Below are 18,009 nucleotides of genomic sequence, written 5' to 3'. Positions count from 1 at the left end.
TTTCTTATCAGATAGAGAAATAAAACGAGTCGCAAAGTCTAAAAGCAACATTTCTCTGCCTGGGCTGTACCTCTGCACGTTAGTCTGTTTCAATGTGTGACCCCCCACCCCCTCCCTGATCAGTCGGGGGTGAGTGCGCTAATGTGCCTGGAGGCCGTTTTAATGAGTGTTTGCTGGAAAACGAAAAATACAAGAAGGATTTGTACGTTTTCACAACGGGGGAGTTGCGTAAGTACTAGTAAATAATTTTCTCGAGTGTGTACGTTACACATGTTATTTGTTTAAAATTGGTATTATTATTTTGCTAGCTAGCAAACTCGCGGGATAAAGGATTGAAGTGCACTCAGTGCGATACAATACGGTGGCGCTATTCTAACAGTTAGTTATTGCAGGGTAACTTGTAGAATATGCTGTGAATTGAACCAAGATTACACAGCAGTAGCAGTAATACGAGTTACTTCCCTCAAGTGAAAGCGTTAAACGTTAGCCCGATGCTTAACTAGCCAACGTCAGGCTTTCTGATTGAAGGCTAAAAGCGACGTTGTCACCAAGTAAACAGAATATTGATGATATTTTTGTGTATCGCTGCAGCCTTTTCAAGTATTAACCTGGTGTCTTTGGGAACAGCTTAGGGGGAAATGACGGTAATATGACTGAACCATATGGGAAGAAAGAATAGGCACTTTTTGTGCTAGCGAAGTTTCCTGGCTTTCATTCAAAATCTGTTTATCATTAAACAATTGAAACATAATGGCTTCGAGCTGACATTGAGGCCTGTGGGGCACTATCAGCCACTGAGACAGTAGACAAGTGACTATTTCACACTTTAAGGCTGCCTGTTTATTTAAGGGAGATGAACAGTACATTCTAACTGTACATAATAATATCAATGATGATAGATTAAATAAATGGGTTTTTGAAAGACGCTTGTGCATTTTTAAAGTCTAAAGTGTTGAATTGATCTGAGTATGTCATCTGTTCAAAGCCTCTCCCAGTCAGTGCTGTTCTCTATGCCTGTCTTACTCTACATGATGTTATTAGCACAAACACTTTAAAGGTGATAATTAGGTCTACAACAATAACACAGACTGCAATGTAGTTAAGCGTCTTACAGTTAGTTTTGAATGAATGAACTTAAAAAACAACACAAGCAAAGATCTGTCTCCTCCTGTTTTTTGTGTCACATAAGAAAGAAGCATCAATATCTGATGAGAAGACTTATTAATTTGGCCTTTCACGTGGTCTTACTCAGGTGATGCGAAGTGAAATATGCATCCTTTTTATGGTAATGTGCTGGAAAATGTTGAAAATGGACATTAAACGTGCTTACAAAGTGCTTGAATTTGACCCTGAAAGGTGTATGAAGCCAGAAAAAGTCACACTTGGAGTAAAAACCTCTCATAGCAAGTTAATCATATTCAATTGATTTGATGCTTTCAGCACAAAATTTAGCCACACAGTCAGGACAGCGTCTGATTTACCTTCATCGGTAAACGTGTTTATGCAGTACATAGTAACAGTGTGGCTGAGTCCTCTGGTTCAAATCAGTTCCAGTACATTTGGAGATGTAAGTCTTAACCTTTCACATGCATCGGGAAGGAAAAAACATTTGATCTTCACAGTACTGCCGAAGTGCAGCGATACATTGTGAAGTGCACATTTGCATTTGTCATACAGTACCGAGCAAAAGTCTTGAACCACCCCCTTATTTTTTCGTGTTTTGCCAGGTCAGTCTGTGTTAACGGTGTTATTAACTGCATTCTTCAACTAAAGAAGTGAGAACAAATGATGTGGGGTTTTGTTTTTTTGCAATAGGCTGCAAGTAAATGTGTACAGATACAATTTAAAATTGGTTCTTTGTTAAGTTTTGTGGTCCTTTCCGTGACTTAGGTGTCTGTTTATGTTTGAATGTTTCAGAGATTAGTGTGAAGGGTCTTAACAGACAAAAAGTGGTCAAATACAAGCCCTGGATTAAAAATCAGAAACACTTTAAAAAGCCTGGAGAGCTATTCCTTAATACCACTTTAAAGATTACAGGGAAGTCCGGATCCCTGGAAGCAAATGAGGGATGGCTCAAGACTTTTGCACAGTGCTGTACATGTCATGTTCCCTGTTTTATAGCTCAGCTCAAACTGACACGTTCTCACTAACTGCTTCTCATTTTCTCCACAGTAAACTTTGACCACTTCCAGATACTGCGGGTCATCGGGAAAGGAAGCTTTGGAAAGGTAATGCAGCCTCCATTTTTCACGCCACTTGTATATTGTTTGCCCTTAATTACCCACCACGGTCGTCATCTCTAAAGAATCAGTGCAAGCGAAGCGAAATGTGCTGGGATTACACTTTAGTTCTCGTGTGCTGCTGTTATTTAATAACAGTTATAAATGCAGCTTCTGTAATTATTTCTATAAAGTCAGTTAGAGGAGAGCCGATTTCTATTTCATCTCACTCAATCTAGGTGGGAATTTTGACCCCACGTCTCAATTTAATTACAGAGCACATTGAATGTCTGGATGAGACTTCAGTAATGAATTCAGGACTGTGTGTGTGTGTGTGTGTGTGTGTGTGAGATACACAATTGGGGCTGCAGAGATTGGAATAGTTTACCTTCATTTTAAATATCACTGCCCTGTGCACATTGTCGGCTTTAAAATTCAAACTTAAAGAGTTTGTAAGTAAACTGGCTGAGATGAGACAGACGATGCACCGGGTCCTCGTCTGAGTGCTGGCTTTCAGTTGTGCTGTCTCTCTTGCCCAGCCATGCACACACAGACACTGTGCTACACTTACACAGTGAGACAGATGCTCACAGAGACGTCCAGATACATTTTGTCCTTGCTGGAGGTCATCTTGTGTTTTTTGGCCCACTGTGGCCTCACACCGAGCTCCTGCTGTTTTTTGAACACTTTAACAGCTAACAACTTTTAGCTTCCTGTTGAACACACTTAAGTGGGGGAGGTGTTATTATTAGTGGTAAATGAATTGTGTATTTGTTGGATGCACCTCAGAGCAACAGGAAACATGACACGACACGCTCCAGTAACCTGCAGTCTTTACAGTGAGGACACACAAACATTAACCCTCTGCTCCTTACAGAAACTCTCTAAATCCTGTAAGTTTCTTGACTGCCACTTGGAAAGTTGAAACTTCAGCTCCCTCCACAGATTTTCTACAGTACTGATGTCTGGAGACTGACTAGACCACTCCGTGATCTTATAGCACTTCTCCATTAGTACATACTCAGATCAGCTTGCTGTGACTCATTTTCCATTACAATCAAGTACCACCTAATGTGCGTGGGGTCATTACAGCAAAGCGGCCCGATGTCCATGTTGTCATTTATGAGCAACACGAATGCCACAACAAAGGAAGACGTCGCAGCGATGATGTATCTGTGGCTTTTTGTCACACTTGGAAACCACGGTGTTGTGCAGCTATTTGCCTTGTTGCAGGGTTTTAAAAAAACTGCAGTTTTGATTTTAGTGAAAGACACCGTCTCATGACTCATTGAGTGCCGCGACTGACAAGCCAATCCGTGGCCTGCAGTCTGACGATGTCACATTTCCTGACTGCTTGGAACCCCGACTAAGTCGTCCTGTAGCCCACATCATAATGTTTCCATCTCTCTGCTTGACTGCGGGGATGCTATTTTTTGCATCACACTCCTATTTCAAAAGGTCAGTTAAAGCCACATAATTGGAATTTCGTTTCATCTCCCCACAGCACTTTCTCCAAAGTCTTCCCTGAATCATTTAGATGTTCACTGGCACTTGAGATGGGCCTATACATGTTTCTCCTTGAACAGGTAGCTACCCTATGTTAGCCTAGCTTTCTATCACTGATGCTCTGTGTGTATGCTGCTGCCTCTCGTCTCGTGTTACTTAAAAAATTAATCCCACAGCTTCAATAACCGTATCTAAAAATCTCTCAGTGAAAGTTACGGTTGTAGGTTTGGAAACATTTTGGGGTAGCCAGTGTTAAATAGAGACAGTGCCACATTCTTTATCTAGTCATTGTAATGAAAGAAGCACATTAAAAACTATATGAGAGTTTGCTTTTAACAAGCATGTAATGACTCTACTTAAAAACTGAAGGTAGCATTTTGTGGATGTTTTCCCTGCTGCCCGATCCCATCAGTCTCTTAAAGCATCATTTTTTATGCGCCCTGGTGTGACAGTGGTTTCATGGCGCTACAGGTTACCTGAGCACATCAGGTATATTACGGTTGAAAACCAGTGCCCGGCCTTCCAGTGGGTGGTCGACCCCTCGTGCACAGCTCAGGAGTCTAAACGACCCAGCAGTTATGGACATGTGTGTTTTTGGTGTGCTGTCCCTCGTTCTCCCTGCTTGCAGGTGTGTGTGTGTGTGTGTGTGTGTGTGTGTGTGTGTGTGTGTGTGTGTGTGTGTGTGTGTGTGTGGATGCCGGCGTTTCTGAGAGCACCTGTTTACAGGCACCTTCAGGCCTGGTGGGTGTGGCCCTGCCACCCTTCTCCAAATCTGTGCCCCTACCTGGCCCCCCCAACAAAAATTTTCTAGACACGCTACTGGAAACAAACACGTTCTCATCCCAACAGGTAACGATGCTATGTGACAAATCATCAGTATGTGTAAATGTGTTTTTTGTTCTAATCATGAATCGCTTTGTAAAACAAGACCTGATAGGGTTAAGGTTAAAGTTACGGTTAGAGTTAATGTTAGGGATAGGGCTGGAATGGACGGCTGGAGCCTCTCCTCCAAGTGTGTGTTACTGCCGCGAACAGCATTCTGTTGTATTCTGTTGTATGCGTTTCTCTGTAAGCGCTTCGAGCCTGTACTTTTTTTGCTTTAGCTGAGTAATGAAGTTGAATCAGTACTTTAAGTTTCACTGGAACAATAGTATTTTTACTTCTACTTAAGAATGTCTGATCTTTTGCCAACTCTGGCTGTCTCTCAGTCTTGGAATACCCACTTGTTGTCCAGCGGTGTCCTGGGAATATGGGGAACTAGACAGACTGGGGAAACAATGGGAGGAGACACAAAGATGGAATCACTTTTACCATCTTTTATGTATTTGCTGGTCGTTGTGGGCGGGTGGGTGTATGGGGGCGCAGGGTGCCGCCGGTGCGTCGAGCCACCTGGGGGGCTCTTCAACTGGTGAGGGAGGTTGTCACATCTTGCAGGAGCTTTCCTCTCTTCAGGAACTCTCTGCAGGAGGGGGAGATACAGGAGAGGTGGAGGAAGATCTCAGCCTGGGCGTCTATTGTCTTATGTAGTCTGGAAGATGAGTGGATGGTGGGGTGGGTGCAGTTTTCTCTGTGGTGGGGTTGGGTGGACTGTCCCGGGCTCTGTGCGGCCGGGCAGCGCTGCTGCACTGGGCCCCGGCCCGGATGGGCCTGGGCCCCCTTTCCCTAGCGGGTCGCGGAGTATGGGGGTGCCTACTGGGGTCAGCGGGGGAGCTGGCCCCAGGGAGGGGTCACTTGCCCCTCCCTTCCTTCCCTCCCCATCTCCAGCTGCCTCCCTCTTCCCGCTCCACCACAACCACCCACACATGCAGGGACTTGGAGTAGGGGTGTGTCACTAGGGTGCAGAGGAGGCATCCCCCCCTCTGTCCCCTTCTGGCTGCCTCTGCCTCAATTTTATCTCACAACTTAGACATTCACATTACTCACACTCTCATTACACATACATATAGGATCTTGGGGGTGGGCACGCTGCACGGAATCCAAGTTACCATCAGGGTGTACACCTCACCCCTGGCGTCATTGCCCACCTCTCAATTTTAAATACACGTAGACATTGAGGGCTAGCAGGAGGGACCATGCACTTACCTGCTGCTCTCTGGCAGGTAGCTCCATGCCATCCTGGGTTTTAAATGCACCTTAGAACACATCGGGCGTGTTCAGGGTGGTATCACAGCATGTTTAAAAAGGCTGTTTCTGTGCTCTTCTCTCGCTTACGGCCATACCACCCTGAACACGCCCGATCTCGTCTGATCTCGGAAGCTAAGCAGGGTCGGGCCTGGTCAGTACTTGGATGGGAGACCGCCTGGGAATACCAGGTGCTGTAAGCTTTTGCACTTCCACACACAAAGTGCAGAGAGCGCTGCTGCTCATGTTTATGCTCACAGGCATGAAAAGTTAGATTTCTGGGTAATAAAATCTTTTTTCTATCTTTTTAACATGAGAATATTATATTTCCATCTTGTCTTAAACAGTAATCAGATTAATGATGAGATAAAAGTAGAACAAGGAAAGAATAGGCCATGTATCTCACGTTTAAAAAAATTGATGTTTTCTGAAAAATCTCACACAGATAAACATTTACAGGAAATTACTTTTCCTTCAAAACAAACATCAAAGAGTCTGTGGTTTTCTTTATTGATTGTACTTGAGTAGAAGCTATAATGGAAAATTTCTATTATTCTCATTCAAAGTGTTTAAGTTCTTAAAAGCATATGCTTAGTTCTGACACTATAATAGACTGTTCAGTGGAAGTTTCTAAACTAGATGAACTTATTTCAGCCCCAGTAGTTGAAGAAGACACCTCCCTATTGCATGAATAATATACCACTGAAATTTATAAAACAGCTTTCAAAAACAAGTTTGAATTTATTTTGGATTTTCTCAAATCCACACAGTGCCAAAAGCATACACACAGTCAATTCTTTTCATGTGAGGTGCTGAAGGTTCTGCACCTCATAACTCAACAAGCCCTATTAACTTCTCATTAGTGATCATGGCCGACTACAAGTGTTAGTTTCTCTTCGCAGCGTAAAAAGGATCAGCTTGAAAGCACTTGTTGGATTGACCAATATTTAGAACAACAGAAAGTCCAAGGAACTCACTGTAAACCATTTTAAGCCATTTTTATACACTTACAGATTCGGTTCAAATAATCGTTTGTAATTACAAGTTGTTTGGATATGTTACCACTTGGCCAAGGACTGGAAGAAGACCAAAGAGTCCCCCTTAGATCAGTGGGAATTTGTTATTACTGTGAACTGAGGATCCCAACCCCTTCTGGAAAGAAAGCTTTCTGGGCAGACTAGACTATGACTGAGCTATATGGCCACAATGACAACAGTATGTTTGATGTATCAAAGGTGATCCTTTGAAATCTGAGAACACTGTACCAGATGTTAAGCCTGGTGGTGGTAGGATCATGCTCCGGGGCTGATTTGCCGGATGGAATAATGAAGGAGGAGGACTAGTAAAGTGAGTTTACAATCAACCATTGAAACTGATCATCAGAGATAGAAAACTTCTATATTTAGTGCTACTCCAAATCCTCAACCTCGACTTATTAGTAAAAGAAAACAAATTTCATAATATAATATGTTCTGATGACATTCAGTTGGATCTGATTTACACATCAGAGGCTTGGTCAAGTAAATGAACATGAAATATACAGAATAAAAAACTGCATGAGAAAATATTCAATACATGACTTTCCGTGAAGCCGTGCTGTCACAACCATCAGATGACACTGCATCACAGAATTTTCGCTAACCACTTTCTTCTTTTCATGACCACAACTCAGCACCTTATGAGTGTTTGCAGCTTGGTAATGCATATAATTTTGGCTGTCATGCTGCATTCCCCCCCCACCCCCCCACCCCCACCACCCAATAGGAAATTGAAGTTGTGTTTTATTTACATTTTTCCTTAGAAGATGCAGTTTTTACTGTTTCTTCTTGCACTAAAGGTGATTTTCAAAACTGGTATGTAGTTTGGCGTCCGCATTTCTGACCCAAACTGAAACGAGACTCAGTGAGGGTTTGATGTCATCTTAAATCAATCACGTGATTTGGATGCTTTGTCTGTAGACTCTAGAGGGTGATACGTTCTCAGTTTATTGCTTCACACCAGACAGCCTCCTGTAATTCAGAAAGCAACTTTAATGCTTCAATACAAATGAAGAAGATAATTATCTTCTTCATTTGTAATAGCAGCCAGATGCTGCTAATGAACTGCACTTGATTAACTGTTTATCAGCAAGTGTGAGCACCTTTACGAAAGCATAATATTTGACAGTTAACACAATTATCATAATCTTCCCAGGAATCATGTCCCAGAAAATTCACGCCAAGGTCAAACTGTGCAATGGTCAGAAAAAGCTCAAAAATCCAAGATTATATGTCAGACTCTACAGGCCTCAGTTGGCATGTTAAATATTAAAGTCCATGACAGTACAATTAGAAAAAGGTTGAATAAGTGTGGCTTGGTTGGAAGGGTTGCAAAGAGAAAGTCTGCATGGATGCAAGTTTGGTAGTAAAGTTGCAATCTCATACCAGCTGTCAACATATAAACACATAAATAAATGTCAGAAACTTCAATGATGTGAAGAAACAATGTAAAGAAGAGTGAGCCAAACATCCTTGTGAAACACTGATAGTCATACAGAAACAATTTGGTGACACTATTGCTGCTAAAAGGTAAATGACTGAATCCTGGAGTGTTCTTAGTTTTTCAGAGTATGCAATAGATTTCTATGAAAACAATCTTTTCCACATGACTGTATGTTTGTTTGTTTTCTTCTGACTGTGCTATGAGGATTAAGTTATGAATCTCTTAACAGTGCAGCAGCAGCTTGAGAATGCTGCTTGGTTAATGGGACGTCTTAAAAGACCTGGTCAAATGTCTTACTGGAAATGTTTGATATCTTCAGTCAGCTCAGTGCAGGTTTCCCCAACCTGTGTTTGAATTCAGACTTTACATGACAGCATTGACTTGCTGCTTAATTAAAAAAAAAAAAACTAGTTCAAGGTGTCCTGCATATATAATACAGTGGTCCCTTGCTATAACGCGGCCTCGCTGTGTCGCAGTTTGGTTTTTGCAATTTTACATGCTTTTTTTTTTTTTTTTTTTTACAGCGCATTGTGTTCTGCGTCTTGATCAGCTGTCAAATTTACTTAAATCTTCGATCGCTAGCAGTGTGACTCTGAAGTGCTGTACTGTATGTTTGTAAGTTTTCTCACCAACAAACACAATAATTTGATTTCATTCTGTAATACTGGACTTATTTTTCTACGAAGGTTTTAACTGTGATTGCAGCCATTCCCCAACTCTCTGTGAATGGTACTCATGGCTGTTGATCAGTCGGCTGGTTTCAGTCATTATGCAAATGTACTGTTTATAAGATTGAGGAAACCTGCAGTCAGCTGAGACTGAAGAAGTCACTTGGATGAGTGACGAAACGTTTCTCCCACAAATTGCTACGTCCAGATGAACAGAATCAACTTTTGGAGGTTCCCTGTGCTTTGTTTGGCCTATTGTCATGGCGGGAGGGGACGTGGCCCCCCCTCACGTGACATCACGCTCCAAAGCCCTATAAGATGTCTGGCTCCGCCTCTGCTCAGTCGGCTAGTGCCTGAGCTCGGATCATAGCAAAATTAGGGGGAATTTAGGACTGTGCGCTATGTGCTTCGAATATTGTGTGTAGTTTTTTGTTTTATATAGTTGTCAGTCAGGCAACTAACTATGAAACAAATTACACTCCAAAAGACCCCGGGCTTCTGAAACAACAACCCGGGCTTAAGCCCAGTAAGCCACCTCCCGCTCCGCTGATGTCGTGAACACAGCAGAACTGAGGCAAGTGAACTAAGAGGTTATTTATTATTAATGACTGAACAGGGATGGCCAGTTTTCTCCCTAATATTATAATGCTAATGTATATCAGAGAGCTGTTAATAGAACTGAGTCTGTTAATAGAATTAAAAGCATATTAAAAACAAAAATGTAACTTTGTTGGAGTCATTTCAAATTGAGAGACATGGTCATCATTAACTAGGGATGCAATGATACACAAAATTCACGGTTCGGTTCGATACTTTGGTGTCACAGTTCGATATTTTTTCAATGCAAAAAGAGAGTTTATTACAGAGAAATGGCTCTTTTCAAAATAAAAGCTATACTATACGCTTCTTCTGGGCTATATTCTCAGCAGCATATTAAACATATCAGGTCCCCATAAGGAGAATCCTGTGCTAACGGCTGTCTAAATGACTCAGGTAAAGTTTGTAGCATGCGTGCTTGTTGTTTTTGTCTGCTTCCACTTGTCTTTGCACTAGGATGATGTCGGCGTAAATGTGCAGTCATATTCGTTGTGTTCCCACTAGTGCTGTCAGCGTTAACCTTGTTAAAATGACATTAACGCCATAACGCTGCAAATCTCCGTTAACGAGTTACCGTGGATCGACCCGTGCGTGGGGCTGGACGGCGTCAAAATGTTAACACGCTAACTGCGCTAACGCACTAGTTCCCACCAATTGAGCATTGCGTGGCACATCCGACATACTGTTTTACTTTTGTCCATGATGCGCTTACCATCTGGGTCATGCTTCACATGAAAACCGAGATAGTTCCAAATGCCAGATCTCAATGACGGTGGGGGAGGTTCAATTTCGGGTAGCGTGAGGCAGTTGCCATGTTGCAACGAGCTGAGCTTCTGTCTTGCTAGCTTGCGCTGCACTCAGTGGATCTACACTCGACAGTGCAGCCTAGGCGGAGTAGTCGAACACAGATCCACTGAGTGCTCAACACAGACAGCATCGTCAGAAGAAAAGTTGATAAAATAAATTAAAAATGTTGAATTGTTCGATACATATGCATACCGAACCAAAAGCACTGTATCGAACGGTTCAATATCAATACGAGTATTGTTGCACCCCTATCATTAACATCACAGGGTGCTTTTGCATAGAAACACATAAACAAGCACCAAATACAGAGCCATTTATTCTTTTTGTTGTCAAAGACAAAAGTGGACGAAAGAGAGACAAAATTGTGGCTCCACAAGTATAATTATAATGTAAAATAGACAATATTGATGTAAACGATATTGTCACATCTCATATCTCGTATAAAAATATATCGATATATTTAAAAACTCGATATATCGCCCAGCCCTACTGCTGAAAGTTCTTTGTTAGTTGTCTCTGCTTATTCCCACACATGGAGCAGATAGAAATCCAATGCAGTCCAGATGAACTCCAGCACTAACTCAGACCTCAGCACTAAGACAAAATCTGTAGCTCCTCTCTTCATCAATGATTTTAAAACCAGTGAGTGTTTGTGGTTTTACAAGAGCTTTGTTTTAAGTATAAAAAAATTCTCTGGAGCAGCAACTTGGTTTTTTTTGTAGATTATTTATTGAATGCTGAAAGACAAGCAATGTCTGTGATCTGAGAGAACAGGATGAACAGCCGGTTAGAAAAAAATGTCAGAATGTAATGTTTACTTATGCAAGTGAGACAAGAAAGTCAAAAGTTCTTTCAATAACTCTTGTGATTGTGGTATTATTCCACATTCACTTACAAACAATTCTTCCATATTTCCTTAATAATAATATTCCCATTATTGTTTATGCAAACTTTACAAAGTCTTAAGAATTCCAAATCTGAAGAAATCCAAAGCAACATCATGAAACAATGATAGAAAGATCACAGTGAGTACAGAGCAGCTCTCAAATCAACAGCAGCATTGCAAGTGTACAGGTTGAAGAACATGGCCGATTTCCACACATGCAATTTCAATATGCTTCTTTATCTTTACGCCTTTGTATTTTCTTTTGTCATATTGCAGTGTGCAGTGCAAAAGCTCCATCTCTTCAGAGCTTCTATAAAGATTGTCATTTTTATAAACACGTTGTTCTTCTTTACAAATATCTTTGACCTTTTTAAAAGTGCTAAAGATGAAGGTGTTTCTTTTTTTTTTTATCTTTACCATTAACATCTTTGATCTTCCGGTCTTCTATTAGTTTATCACATGACTCTTCTGTGTCGATGATATGCTGGTTTATGAAGTTGTCAACACGTTTGTCAACACGTTCGTCAACACTTTCTTGTGCTGATCTGCTAGAAGAAACAGACGACATTTTTGTGTCTGGTTCGATGATACGCTGATTTTTGACCTTCTTAACATGTTCGTAATCCACACAGAGCACAGTGACAGAGAGCACCACCAGCAAGAAAATGGAGAGCTTCATATTTCTATTTTGAAGACAAAAAAAGAACACTGATAAGAGTAAGTAAAGTAGTCAGTTTGTTTGTTTCTGAAACGTTTTACCATTTGAACATGCTTACACATTAAAACACATTTAAAATACACATTTAATACAACAAACTGGATGATCCCAGTTGGATGAACCAAAACAACAACTGGTAAAGATGTATTACTTTTACCTCTTTCTTCAGTTAGCAGAGTGATTTGTTGTGCAGTGCAGTGTTTGGTGGGAGTCGGCTCTCTGACGCAGGGATCAATGAAGATCTTCAGGGAAGGAAATTCTCTGAAATGTCAGATTAATTGCTATAAGTTAATAAACTAAATGGTTGAATGAACAGCAGCTGCATGTAAGATCAGTTTGAATGAAGATGAATATTTGTTTAAACAGAAATTATGTAAAGTTGACTGTATATGATACATGCAAGTAAAATATGAAAAATAGTAATGTTAGGAAAGTAAACAGTCAACATGCATCTAAAAGCTGACATGTTTTTTTGGAACAAACGAAGTGAAGCAGCCAAATACTTGTGAGCAATTTGGAGGATCCGCCCACCTGCTGCACCTGAACCAGTTGACTGGCACTCTAATTTCCTAGCTCCAGGTTTTACTTCCACTGTATTATTCTGTCTGGTGTGTTTCTGCCATGTCTGCCACATCTATTGGAGCTCACAATAGAAACTTCAAATATTTAGGTGTTGAGGTCAGTTGGCCTGTTTACAATGTTGACAACAGCAAATAGAACTTTTTTAAAACTTTGTTTTTCTCTACTTGTGTTACAGAAGATTATAAGATAACATATTATATTCATTATAATTATAATTTAAGTTTAAATAAAGTTTTAATTTCTTTATATTTTTTATTTTATTAGTAATGAGGTTTGTTTAGCTTTGCACCAAAATAGATTGTAGAAATAGGCTTTAAAATGTACTCAAGTACATTTTAGAGATTTTATTTTCCTCACTTTTGAGTAAAGAAGTTGAATCTCAAAGTTTACTAGACTAATTTTAACCCAAGCATATGTACTTGTACTTAAATGATAAAAATATGTGTTTTACCACATCTGCACTCATGAGAAATTGGACAAACTAACATCTTTTTAAATATAAAAATTGTTTTTAATACTCGGATGAAAAAGTTAATCGTGACCTGAAGTTTTATTACACTCAAGTAAAAGGTTATGCAAAAGTAAAGAGACATAAAATCAAAGTTAAAATATAACAAGTCTGAAGACTGACCTGTGTCAAGCTGGGGATCACTCAAAAAGGACCACGAAAGAAAGCCAAGGGACAAGAGTAAAAAAGATCAGTGATTTCCATGTCAGCCCTTTTTATACTACACAACTGCCTTAGCCATAAATAGATTCAGCGCACATAGCAGCAGCTTAGCAACCACATTTCCTGTCAACTTTGTGTCTTTGAGCCCATATATGGCATATATACATCAACATGAAGCGCTACACAAACATGACTACAAAAAAACCCAATTTATAAGCTGTTTGTCTGCACAGCCAAATATGTAAAGATATGAGTCTCTGTCTGTGTACAGTTTTACACATGTTTGGTTTAATACTTAATAGCACAAGGTCATGAACTGTTAATTAATGCACCAAACATAATAAATATTACATGAAGTTGATTAATAAAAATGTTCCTTGTAATTATGTTACTTTAATTTTACAGGAAATGTGTACTACCCATTTTTTTTGTGAATGTAGTGGCGTAAAGTTCCCATCTGGTCAGCTGGTCAAAATAGAACATGTTTGCAAAAGTGCTCTGATGTTTTTGGAGCTCACAGCTCCGGTGTTCCAGCTAAAATGTTTTTTACGTTAACCGGTTAGATTTGTGTGTTCCACATTTTGCATCCGCAGATTCTCATTTGCGTGTTGGGAAGCTGGGACGAGCTTCCCAACGTTCTACAAGTTGGGCCTCCATCGCTTGTGTCCAGATCACACACTGCACTGCCATACTACTTTGTTTTTTTCATTTCCATTTCTGTGTTTGTGCGTGTGCAGTGTGACAGGTTGTGTTAAATTGGCTCGTGGCACCGCTTCAACGGTGCGATACCCTCATGAGGGGCGACCAGAATTTCTAACAGGTTTGAAATTCTGGTCGCAATTATATGATTGCTGATCGGGAGCTGGTCATGAGGTGTTAATTGCTTCTCGTTACCCCAACCTACTCGATGCATGACACACGACTAAGGTGAAACTTGGGCCGATTCCCAAAACGGTTGCTCGACTGAAAATTCATCTTAAATTGGGCCAAAAATCCCACAATCTGGCCCAATTTTTGCTAACCACTTTGACCAGCTTTAGATCAGAGGGAATTTGTCATTACTGTGAACTGAGAGGATCCCAACCACAAATAGCCATTTGCTTCTGGAAAGAAAGCTTTATGGGCAGACTAGACTATGACTGAGCTATATGGCCACAATGACAACAGTATGTTTGATGTATCAAAGGTGATCCTTTGAAATCTGAGAACACTGTGCCAGATGTTAAGCCTGGTGGTGGAAGGATCATGCTCCGGGGCTGTTTTGCTACCAGTGGCACTGATCACAAAATGGATGGAATAATGAAGGAGGAGGACTACTAAAGTGAGTTTACAACCCATAATTGCAACTGACCTTCAGAGGTAGAAAACTTCTATATTCAATGTTACGCCAAATCCTCAACTTATTAGTAAAAGAAAACAAATTTCATTATATAATGTCAAGAGATGCATTCTAAGACACTTCTTCAGCTGAGAATCAGAGAGGAGAAACACACAGTTTTACTTGTTGCTTAGCAAAGGCAGCTCTGAGCTCTCGCACGAGAGTGAAGGTTCAGGGACTCGCAACTCTGAGACTGCCCTGGTCTTTATTTATACATCAGTGGGTGTTTGTTCCTTACATTGGAATGTGGAGGGGTGTGTGTGTGTGTGTGTGTGTGTGTGTGTGTGTGTGTGTGTGTGTGTGTCAGAGTGTGACCCCATAAACAACTTCCCTTAACCTGCTGGTCTGGAAAATCCAACAGTTCATCTATAAGTAAAAAAGGCACTTAGACTCAAACTGACATAGCTACGTTTATCCTACCGTAAAACAATAAAAGAAGGTACAACCTTTCCCATGCTCCCAGGATGTGGGTGTGAATGCCAGAGCACTCTGGAATGCACACAAAGCCTTTGCAGACTATTAAGGATCGCACATCCTATCACTACCATTTGCAAACTTATATTATTAAAAGATTATACTGACAATTTTCTATTGACATATAATGTCATGGTCCTGCGGCCATGACTGAGTGACTTTGTGTTTGTGTCCCTTATTGTTATTATTCTCTTTATTATTCATGGGCTGTTTTGGGATGGTTTGTGTTTTGGGATTTTAGATACTGGGTTCTGGGTTTGTGCTCCCTCTGTTGGTCCCTGGTGTTAGTGTTCCCCTGTCTCGTCAGGTTAATCAGGTCCAGCTGTTTCCCCCACCTGTGTGTGATTTCCCAGTGTCTCTTTGTGTACTTATAGTGTGTGATTTCCTCTGCTCCTCGTCGCGTCGTCTGTGTTCATACCTGGTGTAATCCCCTGCGTGCTCTCCCTGCTGTTCTCCCCTCATGCTCAGGTTTGCTATTTCTTTGTGTAGTTTCTCCCAGTTAGTTCATCCTTAGTTCTGTTTTACCATCCCCACTTTATATTTGATATTGTCAATAAATCACCCTCACACCTGAATAAGTGCTGCGTTTTGAGTCCTCCTTCCACTTTCCACACGGCCGCTGCCCCGGACCGTGACATATAATATGTTCTGATGACATTCAGTTGGATCTGATTTACACATCAGAGGCTTGGTCAAGTGAATGAACATGAAATTTAGAGAAGAAAAAACTGCATGAGAAAATATTCAAAATGTGACTTTCCGTGAAGCCGTGCTGTCACACTGTGGTTAGACTGAGGGTTTGTCAACCGTCAGATGACAATGCATCACAGAATTTTTGCTAACCACTTTGTTCTTTTCATGACCACAACTCAACACCTTGCAACCTGGTAATGCACCGTGTGCCAAAACTGTGAACAACTGAATCTATTCTGAGAGCAGAAGAAACTTCTATGAATGCAATAACTCTAGATGTTATCACGCTAACTACATATGTTATAATGCAATCTTTGTGTAATTTAAAACTCCGAAGTCAAGGTTATAAATGGCAGTTTTTGATTACTTTAGAGTTTATTTATATATTTCACTTTTACAAACTGCTTATCTTGCCTTGTTTGGTGTCTTTTTTTTTTTTTTTTTAGCACAGCCGCAGCATATATTTGCCTCCACTCCAATAACTTCCCCTTTCCTCAGCAACCAAATGCCACACTCTGGCATATAATTTTGTGAATGCCTGACATGCTGCATTTTTTTCCCAATAGGAAGAGTCATGTTTTATTTCAAAGTTTTTTGGGGGTTTTTCTATCCTTAGATAAAACAGTTTTTATTATTTCTTCCTGCACTCAAGCTGATGACAGTATTTGCGAAAATGCATGGGCTACATTATCTTTCACAACTCTGGTTTTACTTGATCCATCAGCACAATTTAAACACTTTTATGTAGTTTGAAGTCTGCACTTCTTACCCAAATTGAAACAAGACTCAGTAAATGTTTGAAGTAATCTTAACTTGATCATGTGATTTGGATGCTCCAGCTTGTCTGTAGACTCTCGAGGGTAATATGTTCCCCCCTTTATTAATTCTAACCAACTTCACTGCAATTCACAAATTGTTTTACCAGCAAGTGAGCGCACCTCTATGAAATCATACATTTTGGCAGTTTGCTGGTCTGGAGTATTCAGCTATGTGTCATAATCACAATGTCATAATCTTCCCAGCAAATTCACCCCAGGGTCAAACTGTGCAGTGCTCAGAAAAAGCTCAAAAATCCAGGAGCTACATCTCCGACTCTACAGGCCTCAGTTAGCATGTTAAATGTTAAAGTCCATGACAGTACAATTAGAAAAGAGTTGAATAAGTGCAGCTTGTTTGGAAGGGTTGCAAGGAGACAGTCTCTCCTCTCTAAAAAGAGCATGACGGCATGGCTGCAAATTTGTTAACAAAGTTGCAAAGAATACCAGCACAAACACCTCATACCAGCTGTCAACACGTGGTGAAGGGGTGATGATTTGAGCTTGTTTTGCAGCTACAGAACCTGGGCCCTTGCAGTCATTGAGTTTTCCATGAACTCCCCTGTTTACCAAGTACTCTATAGTCAAAAATGTGTTTGGGTCACACAGCAGGGTAACGTTCCCAGAATGACTGAAAAAGACAAGATTCAAGGTGTTGCAATAACCCGCTCACAGTCCAGACCTCAACTTAAAATTCAGTGCAGGGAACTTAAGATAGCTGTACTTAAACAAATGTCACAAACTTCAATGATCTGAAGAAACAATGTAAAGAAGAGTGAGCCAAACGTCCTTGTGAAACACTGATAGTCATACAGAAACAATTTGGTGACGCTGTTGCTGCTAAAAGGTGGCTCTATAAATGACTGAATCCTGGAGTGTTCTTAGTTTTTCAGAGTATGCTATAGATTTCTATGAAAACACTCTTTTTCACATGACTGTATGTTTGTTTGTTTTCTTGTGACTGTGCTATGAGGATTAAGTTATGATTTTCTTAACAGTGCAGCGGAATTTGAATTAAGACTTTACATGTTGTCCAGTCAATTAGGCAGATGTAAATGAACAACAGCTAGATGCTGGAGGCTCTGACATCACACCTGATGGAGACCCTGGAGAGCTGGTCCTTGCTGATCTTCGGCCCCAGGTGAGCTCACTGCTGAACCCCTTTCAGTTCACCTACTACACCAACATTACGGTAGATGATGCTCTCATCCACCTCTGACATCAATCCCTTGCCTGGAAATTGTTTGGAGCACTGTGAGAATCATGTCCTTTGATTTCTCCAGTGCTTTAACACCATTATGCCGACAATCCTGAAGGACAGGCTGGGTTACACAGGTGTGGACCATCACCACATGGACCCTGGTGAGTCTTACCTCATGAGTCGTTCGTGAACG

General features: G+C 40.8%; 2 long non-coding RNA genes and 1 other non-coding gene across 5 annotated transcripts; 2 read left to right on the top strand and 1 right to left on the bottom strand.

Moving 5' to 3' along the window:
- The first annotated feature begins 115 nt into the window (after positions 1-115).
- LOC146642738 (uncharacterized) lies at positions 116-17,964 on the top strand. 3 transcript variants are annotated; one of them, XR_014909745.1, is made up of 4 exons: positions 116-228; positions 2,173-2,228; positions 17,653-17,756; positions 17,899-17,964. It is a non-coding gene; the product is annotated as an uncharacterized LOC146642738 (long non-coding RNA). The 3 variants fall into 3 exon arrangements; XR_014909746.1 differs by adding an exon at positions 11,918-12,002 and having other exon boundaries at positions 17,653-17,929; XR_014909744.1 differs by having other exon boundaries at positions 17,653-17,929.
- On the top strand, positions 5,931-6,049 carry LOC146642740 (5S ribosomal RNA). The gene has a single exon (XR_014909849.1). It is a non-coding gene; the product is annotated as a 5S ribosomal RNA (ribosomal RNA).
- Positions 10,750-16,137, bottom strand: LOC146642739 (uncharacterized). The gene is made up of 3 exons (XR_014909747.1): positions 13,217-16,137; positions 12,161-12,264; positions 10,750-11,968 (listed from the first exon to the last, which is right to left on the bottom strand). It is a non-coding gene; the product is annotated as an uncharacterized LOC146642739 (long non-coding RNA).
- Positions 17,965-18,009: the final 45 nt, after the last annotated feature.

Source organism: Rhamphochromis longiceps, linkage group LG23, assembly GCF_057381845.1.
Source record: "Rhamphochromis longiceps isolate RC_006_pf linkage group LG23, R_longiceps_female_GT1.1, whole genome shotgun sequence".
Lineage (NCBI taxonomy): Eukaryota > Metazoa > Chordata > Actinopteri > Cichliformes > Cichlidae > Rhamphochromis > Rhamphochromis longiceps.
This window is presented reverse-complemented; position numbering and strand designations above follow the sequence as displayed.